This window comes from Silurus aristotelis, assembly GCF_946808225.1.
Source record: "Silurus aristotelis genome assembly, chromosome: 29".
In the NCBI taxonomy this organism is placed as follows: Eukaryota; Metazoa; Chordata; class Actinopteri; order Siluriformes; family Siluridae; genus Silurus; species Silurus aristotelis.
Window position 1 is genome coordinate 612,282 of NC_139602.1, and position 9,703 is coordinate 621,984.

Below are 9,703 nucleotides of genomic sequence, written 5' to 3' on the forward strand. Positions count from 1 at the left end.
TGGCTGTCCTGTCATCTATCTATCTATCTATCTATCTATCTATCTATCTATCTATCTATCTATCTGTCTGTCTGTCTGTCTGTCTGTCTGTCTGTCTGTCTGTCTGTCTGTCTGTCTGTCTGTCTGTCTGTGTATCTATCTATCTATCTATCTATCTATCTATCTATCTATCTATCTATCTATCTATCTATCTATCTATCTATCTATCTATCTATCTATCTATCTATCCATCCATCCATCTATCTATCTTCTATCTATCTATCTATCTATCTATCTATCTATCTATCTATCTATCTATCTATCTATCTATCTATCTATCTATCTATCTATCTATCTATCTATCTATCTATCTTCTACACGTGGTGGAACGTATATGGTGAATATGATGATTTTGGAGACGAACTGGAAGAAAATGTAAAATAGAATGAGAAACAGCACCAGGAGTTCATTCCAACAGCTCCATTATTAGTAGTACACAGCACAAACTCAGAAGTCCTGCTCTAATGAGGCGGATATATAAAATAAGTAATGAAAATAAACTCCTGTTATAGAAATCAACAGTTAAAGAGTAAAATACAGGGTGATATCAATAACATTGATTGATCACTCCATCAGGTTTTGAGGCAACCAAAACACTTATTCACCTGCAACTGTCTTGTGGTCAAATCCCACAGTGAATAAAAATGCAGATGGGCAAGAACATGATATTAATTATGAATTAATTTTAATTGCATTAAAAAGTAATCAAAAACATAAAAAAATGTTTTTTTCACAAAGCTGCACAAAAAGTGTAAATGTAAACTGGAGCTTTCAGAGATTCAGCTTTTAGAAAAGCGTGCCATTTCCTCCACTTGTTCATAAAGAACATGCACAGATAATAATATCACTCATAAGCTTTTCAATCTCTCTCTCTCTCTCACACACACACACACACACACACACACACACACACACACACACACACACACACACACACACACATTCCAAAATAGCATTTTCACCTGACCTTTCCATGTTATGAGTGCAAACAGGTGCTGTTCTATACTAAGACTTCGGAACATCAATTCTCTCTCGGAATGAAAGAAAGAGAGAAAGAGAACGGGGAGGGGGGGGGCAGAAAGAAGAGCTTATTGTGACACCGTAGCTTCTCTTTATGAGTCACAATAAAGCAGTAAATTAGAAAAAAAGATGCAATAATCCATATTACTGGTGCTACAATACATATATTTTATTATTAAATAAAGGTTTAGGAAATAGTTGTACATTTCATTGAGAGACGTGTCCTACAACACAAAAAGAAACTGTTATAAACATGACATTAGTTGTTATTAAAGGGAAAATCCACCCTGAATGAATTCATGCAATAATTCTCACTGACACTTTTCAGCTTGGTTGAGTGATGCAGCAGTGCTTTAGTACAAGCCCAATTCCAAAGTATTTGGGATGATGTGTAATATTTACATAAAAACAGAATTCAATGATTTGTGAATGAGATAAATCCATATTTTATTTACAACTGAACATAAAAAACATATTGAATGTATAAACTGAGAATGTACCATTTTAAGAAAAGAATAGGGTCATTTTTAATTTGATGAACTCAGTTCAGTTTAGTTCTACTCTGAGTCTCAGTTTCTTTTATTATGAGTCTCATTTTTGATACGAGTCTCAGTTTTTATACGATTCCAAATTTTGTTACGAGTCTCAGTTGTGACACGAGTCTCAGTTTCGATACGAGTCTCAGTTTTTATACGAGTCTCAGTTTTGATACGAGTCTCATTTTTGTTACGAGTCTTAGTTTTGTTTCGAGTCTCAGTTTTTAAACAAGTTTTAATTTTTAATACGAGTCTAAATTTTGTTACGAGTCTCAGTTGTGACACGAGTCTTAGTTTCGATACGAGTCTCAGTTTTTATACGAGTCTCAGTTTTGTTTCGAGTCTTAGTTTTGTTTCGAGTCTCAGTTTTGAAACAAGTTTTAATTTTTAATACGAGTCTCAGTTTTGTTACGAGTCTTAGTTTTGTTACGTGTCTCAGTTTTAATACGAGTCTCAGTTTTGATACGAGTCTCAGTTTTGTTACCAGTCTCAGTTTTAATACGAGTCTCAGTTTTGATACGAGTCTCAGTTTTGTTACGAGTCACAGTTTTAATACGAGTCACAGTTTTGATACGAGTCTCAGTTTTGTTACGAGTCACAGTTTTGTTATGTTTTTGTTCTACTCTGGTTGCATTCTGGACCTTTGAGTTCCAATAATTGCCCTGTCCATTAATTCTACACCAGATTTCTCATTTATATGATGCTGAACATCACTTGATTGTTGCAAGGAGAAAATAAAAGTGTTTAGGAGCAAAAACTCGACAGAGATCATTTTTTCATTACATTACATTTACTACTGCCACTAAAAACATCCTGAATGTTTAAACCTATTTACAGGAGCAGCTCTTTACTACTAAATATAAAAAATCCTGTACATGGTAAGATATACTGAAGATCAGAGTGTTCTAATAAAGATAGAGTGAGAGAGAGAGAGAGAGAGAGAGAGAGAGAGAGAGAGAGAGAGAGAGAGAGAGAGAGAGAGAGAGAGAGAGAGAAATATATTTACAGCTGGATGGACAATATTTACAAATGTCATTGTTGATTGGGTATAAAAGTGTGAGAAGCTTTTATATAAGACTAAAAGGGAGAGAGTCTTAAACAAGAGTGAGGGAAAGAGAAGGAGAGGGATGGAGAGAGAGAGAGAGAGAGAGAGAGAGAGAGAGAGAGAGAGAGAGAGAGAGAGAGTATGAGTATTTGAGAGATTTACAGCTGTGTTAAAGCTCACTGCTCCCTTGGGGAGGTTACTTATGAAAATTAAAACATGCCCAGAGTTCTGTCAAGAAAAAGACAAAAAAACACCCTATTTTCTTCTCTTCTCTTCTCTTCTCTTCTCTTCTCTTCTCTTCTCTTCTCTTCTCTTCTCTTCTCTTCTCTTCTCTTCTTTTCTCTGCTAACCAATGTTGTGTTTTCACACATGAATGGCAGGAGTGAAACAGAGCTGCAGTGACAGCATGGCTTAGTACTGCGCTTATAAACACACATCACGTACTAATGAGAGCTCATTTAGCAGCACGACTCTTGAGCTCCGGTTTCACAAACCTCCACACTTCTGTAATCTTCTTTATATAAACTCCAATACACACTAGATACACTGTTACATCTATCTATCTATCTATCTATCTATCTATCTATCTATCTATCTATCTATCTATCTATCTATCTATCTATCTATCTATCTATCTATCTATCTATCTATCTATCTATCTATCTATCTATCTTACAGTTTTAAAGAACTTTATGACGCATGATAGTTAAGATAAAAAAAGGTTTGAGCTTAGTGGTTAAGATGTTGGACTTCTGATCAGAAGGTTGTGAGTTCAAATCCCACTACCACTAAGCTGTCACTGCTGGGCCCTTATGTAAGGCCCTTAACTATTAGCTGTTCAGTAATTAAATAAATGTAAGACGCTCTGGATAAGGGCATTTAATATATGCCTTTAATGTTAAATGTAAATGTGTTGATGAAGCATCAATATAAAAGAATGAAGAAAAATAAATTAAGCAAATTAATACATTATTGAATTATTTGCTTGATTGATTATTTAATTGGTTGATTATAAAACAGTGAAATACAAAGTGCAAAACTAGTGATAATTACAAATACAGTACAGACCAAAAGTTTGGACACGCCTTTTCATTCAAAGAGTTTTCTTTTTTTTAATGACTATGAAAATTGTAGAGTCACACTGAAGGCATCAAGGGCTATTTGACCAAGAAGGAGAGTGATGGGGTGCTGCACCAGATGACCTGGCCTCCACAGTCACCGGACCGGAACCCAATCGAGATGGTTTAGGGGTGAGCTGGAGCGCAGAGTGAAGGCAAAAGGGCCAACAAGTGCCAAGCATCTCTCGGGGAACTCCTTCAAGACTGTTGGAAGACCATTTCAGGTGACTACCTCTTGAAGCTCATCAAGAGAATGCCAAGAGTGTGCAAAGCAGTAATCAAAGCAAAAGGTGGCTACTTTGAAGAACCTACAATATGACATTTTTCAGTTGTTTCACACTTTTTTGTTATGTATATAATTCCATATATAATTCCACATGTGTTCATTCATAGTTTTGATGCCTTCAGTGTGAATCTACAATTTTCATAGTCATGAAAATAAAGAAAACTCTTTGAATGAGAAGGTGTGTCCAAACTTTTAGTCTGTACTGTGTATATATTATGCAAATGTATTTTTGTTATTAGTGAAATCAAAGTAAGCATGGAGCATGAAGGCAAAATATTCTTGTAAATGTTTGAAAGTAATGATGGTTTTTTAATTCACGTAAATCATCAGGACACCAAACGGAACGTTTCCTATGTTTCCACACGGACGGTTTTAATTGCCGGATGTGCGCATCATGGCGGATTTTGGTGCTGATTTGAGACTTGGTATATCAGTAAAAAAAGATTTTTTGCTAAAGTTTATTATTTTGTTTTATATCTGAGTAATGAAAGGACGTCTTGAATAAACATGTGCTATCTTGCTTTTATAATTTTTTATAAAAATTTTTTTATAAAAAATTATCAAACAGAAATGCTAATTATGCAGTTAATTTTGACAGCCCTAATATATGTGTGTGTGTATATATATATATATATATATATATATATATATATATATATATATATATATATATATATATATATATATACACACACACACACACACACACACACACACACACACACACACACACACACACACACACACACACACATTGTGACCTTGACCATTCCAAAGCTTTGTGTGGTGTCGGTCTGTGTTCTATGTTCATACTTTGGTGCTTACTGGTGCCAAAATAGTCATCTGTTGAGACACGAAGTAAAGATGTCTCATGATCTGTGAACAGGGTGAAGCCGTAATCGTGGCGTTTGCAGCACCTCGTTATCTCCTGCTGCTTTGTGTCCAGTCTGAACTACATGCTTTATGGCCACATCAATAGTCTTTATGTTGAAGCCCAAACAGCAGTGAGACTGTGATCTGGTTCAAACTAAACAAAAGAGTGTTTGGTGTCTGTGTGGATTTATGATTAATCAGAACAATAATTTGTGATTAAACAAACGCATTTGAAGGAACATAAAATAGATGCAACAGCTTTACATGCTCTCAGCCTGTGCCTCTTATAAAACCCTCCAAAGATGTTCTTCACTAGTTGGTGATTTCTTGTTCATCACAGAGCAGTTCAATAGGATTTAGGTGCGGTGACTGGGCAGGACATTTCATGATAGATATCACTCCAGACGTCTGTCTGCTCTCTAAATAACTCTAACAGAACCCAGACATACGCTTCGGCTCATCGTCTCGTTGTACGATGAAGTTGGTTCCAATGAGCCGCAGTCAAGACGTTATTAGATGGAGTTAAAATATGGAATGGGAGCCATGTTGGTTCAGGATTCCTTTTAATTTCTGGAAACCCTCCCTGCTCCAAAAACAACTCCAAATCATTAAGCTTCCACCTCCATGTGTGAGTGTGGGGGTGAGGCAACATCTGGTCACATCATCCCTTCTGAAAGTTCTCCAGACCTTTCTTCCAGTTATTAACCTGCTAAAATCGTGAACATGTTTATGTCTGAAAATCCAAAAAAACAGTATTATTTATATATAATATGCTTTTTATTTATTAATATAAGGCTAAAAAGTCTCTCCCATTAAAAACAATTATTAGATTAATCACTTTCATACAAACCTGTGGCCAATTAGAATCAAGAATATAATAATGCAGTGAAATACGTTATATTATTTTATTAATAATACATTCCAATAAAGAAACCACACACTCAGTATGCAGAGATTTTTCTGGTTAACTTTCTTGAGCACGTCAGACTCCTATTAAACCTTTCCATAGTTTTTCTTTCTCTTTTAAGCCTGAAAAAGCTTTCAGCCTCAGCCCACTTACTGCCTCTGTGAATATCTTATCACTTAAATAACACACTGTCACGTTATTGTGTGTATAATAATTACCGTGCACTAAACAGCCTTGAAGGACTCGTCTGAGCGCTGCACAAGTCACAGAAGCATTATCCCTTGTGCGTGCCACTAAAACCTCAACACTGGCCTTTTTTATATAATGTATTTGCTGTTTTATCTGTTCTTTAGCCACAGAAGACTCCATGAGTTCCTAAATGCTGAAAATGGATTTCACGGTGTTCTGTAGGATGGTTGGTTCTGTAGGTTGGTTCGAAGTCCAGCAGAACAAAAACCCTTAAACTTTAGCTGACTAATATTCTACGTGCATTGAATCATCTTTCTTTGCCGTCTCCTAAACTTCCTCACACAAAAGCCGGCTGCCAAATAGGTGTTCGGACTGATCGATAAAGGAGAACGCAGCCAGCACCAGAGGCCATGGTATGGTAACGATTCTCTAAATACACCATGATTCAGACATTTGGCTGAATCCCAAATGCACTGTTTATTAACTAGAAGCAAGTATGAAATATAATGGCGTCTGGTGCCGTGTCTAAGTACAGACTCATTCAACATTTTGTCCTTCGTGAACGTCTCATGATAAAGTAAACACCTGCTCTCTTACTCTCTTCTATCTGACACGCAGTTCTAAAGAGTGGTAGGTAATGTAGCATAATTATGCATTTGTGAGCTCGGGAAAATGCTGAGAAGATTGTAATCATGCTTTATCTGGGATGAGTAACACTGAAACTCTGGGTCGAAACTCAGTGTAGAACTAAAACTCTGAGAGCTATTGAGACTCTGAGTAAAACTGAGACTCATTAAGAACTGAGACTCGGAATAACACTAAGACTCAGAGTAGAACTGAGACTCAGAGTAGAACTGAAACTCAGAGTAGAACTGAAACTCGGAATAACACTAAGACTCAGAGTAGAACTGAGAGTTAGAGTAGACCTGAGACTCAGAGAAAAACTGAGACTCAAAGAAACACCAAGACACAGAGTAGAACTGAGACTCGGAGTAGAACTGAGACTCAGAGAAGAACTAAGACTCTGAGAAACACTTAGACTCAGAGTAGAACTGAGACTCGGAATAGAACTGAGACTCTGAGTAGAACTGAGACTCAGAGTAGAACTGAGACTCTGAGTAGAACTGAGACTCAGAGAAGAACTGAGACTCCGAGAAACACTTAGACTCAGAGTAGAACTGAGACTCGGAATAGAACCGAAACTCAGTATAACACAGAGACTCAGAGTAGAACTAAGACTCGCAGTGGCACAATTCTGATGTTCCATTTGCAAACCGGGTTGATTATTTTCATTAAAAGTAAAAAATTAAATAAAATAAATGGTGTGAATGTGATACAAGATTTTGAGATTTTTCAGAAAGATGCACAGGTTCTTACGAAGATGTACCGTAGAATCAAGAACAAATTATTAATAGATTCAGAGAGAGCAACACTGACTCTGCTTTTATGTCAATCAGAATGATTCAAGATTACATTGCATTGCATTGTGGGAGAGATTGGCAGGCTGATGGGGACCTTTATGTGGTTTGTCTGACCTTATTGTTCGTCCGTTAGATTGGATGTATATGTTATGCAATGGAAAACCACTCAGTGGTGATGCAGCACCAGGTTTATTTATATTCATTTAGGCTGCAGCAAAACAGTCGTTGTAACTGAATTATTATTAATGTTATTGCTCAGGTGTTTAAGCAGTTTATAGCCATGAAACAAGTAGGAGTTTAAATATTCAGCTCAGATATGAACAATAATGAAGCTTCGGTGTTCATAGTGTGTAGTTAATGAGGCAGGGATTCAGACATGCAATGCAATTAACACCAAAACTCCTAACTTCAACAGCGCCACACTGTTTATAACAGAGCTCACATTTCCTCATTTAAAGAAATGAACAGAAGTGCATATAGAACATGTCTAACTCAAATTAATTATGATTCTGGAGGACATTCTGCTATTTTTTTTTCAATCTAGCTTCCAGAAAAGAATGTTTCTGAAACACGTGTTAGATGAGGCTAAAAAGGTTAAACCATCCCTAATGTTCTGCTCTCCATGTGTTTGAGTTCGTATCAGCTGTTCTACACATTCACTCATGTACACAGATATGTTCTAGCACTTACTCAGTCTACTGAGGATAATGACGTCCAGCAACTAGTTTTCACGTGATTTTGATTAAGTGGTGAATTGGAGGGCTTCAGGTCACAGGACGGACCTTTCCGAGGACAACTACAATAATTACTATCACTTTTATTAACCTGATTACTGATACTACTATTAGTACAACTGTTTCTGCTACTATTACTAATATAATTACCAACAACGCTTATCATTATAAATATCCAATTTAACACTTTAGCAAATTTCAACCAGACAATTTCATGTAGTTCTAATAATATGATATTTCATCCTTCTGAAAGATAAAATCTGTAAAAGAGCTTGGATGTAAACAGGCGACCACACTTGCAAATTAAACATAACAAAATGACATTTTGCAGCTTGAGGAGAGAAAAAAAAAATCCCAGGACAATACTAACAAATGCGTGTTCTACCTAACAATAATGTCACAACAGCATGCGAGTACCCAATTACACTTAACCACGGGTGAAGAAATGGGAAAGGCGGGTAATTCATCACCGAGAACCGAGCACCTGCTCCTCTTATGGCCCCTCCTCCATTCATTCTGTCACTCATGGCCAATTTTGTTAATTAAAGATTTCCTGATTTATCAGGTGTGCAGGGAGAAGCAATAGCATGCAGTGTGGAGTGTGAAATGTGGCCACAATAAACCTCTCACAAACCCGAGGCAGGAGTGAAGTGTTGCGTGAAGAGCTAAAGTTTCAGACAGGAAGGGGGACGCCAGGCAATGTCATCTCAAGATTAAAGAGCGTCATTTACACGCTTTTATGGTTACGAGCGAACGTCCAAATGACCTTGTGGAATGGCTTATTACTCCCTACACGAGTGCACTACGTAGTGCTGAAATAATGGCTTCAGCTCTAACTATCCGTGAATCATTCCTGGTTGCCAGTCCCAGTAGTTAAACCTCTGAATTATTTTGAAAGAAAACCCTTTCAGAGGTCACCTGCAGAACTTTTACTAGATAGCAAGAACAATATCCTTTGGTCTGAATGTTCTCTTGCTCTTATAAGAAGCTCCACTCTTCTGCAAAGATGTTCCAGTAGATGTTGTAAAGATTTGTGAGATTTTATTCAGCCACTTAGGAAAGTCAGGTACTGATGAAGGTGAGGAAGTGAGGAGACCTCAGGTGGTGTTCATAATCATCTCAAAGGATTTTAACCGGGTTTGAGCTCTATAGCAGACCATTCAAGATCTTCATGGAGCTGGAACAGGTTTGGGTCTTCTAGTTCACATCAGTTACAAAATCCAAAGACAGTGTATACAATTGTGGAGATCTGACTTTTGGAGAAGAATCACATATGGCTGGAAAAGTCAGTTGTATATATAATATATAATATATAATATATATATTGGAAGCACCTCTACAGGTAGCAGTAGCTACAGGTACTCCAGGTTGTATAGAACCTTGAGGATGAAGAAAAACGTGAAATTTATTTGAACTTTGCAGCAGGAATAAATGGACCAGATGAAGTGTGGAGACGTGCAGAAGCTGTTGAGCAAATTAAAAAATAATTAATAATAAAAAAATTTAAAGATTAAATAAGTAAGATTAAAAAAATG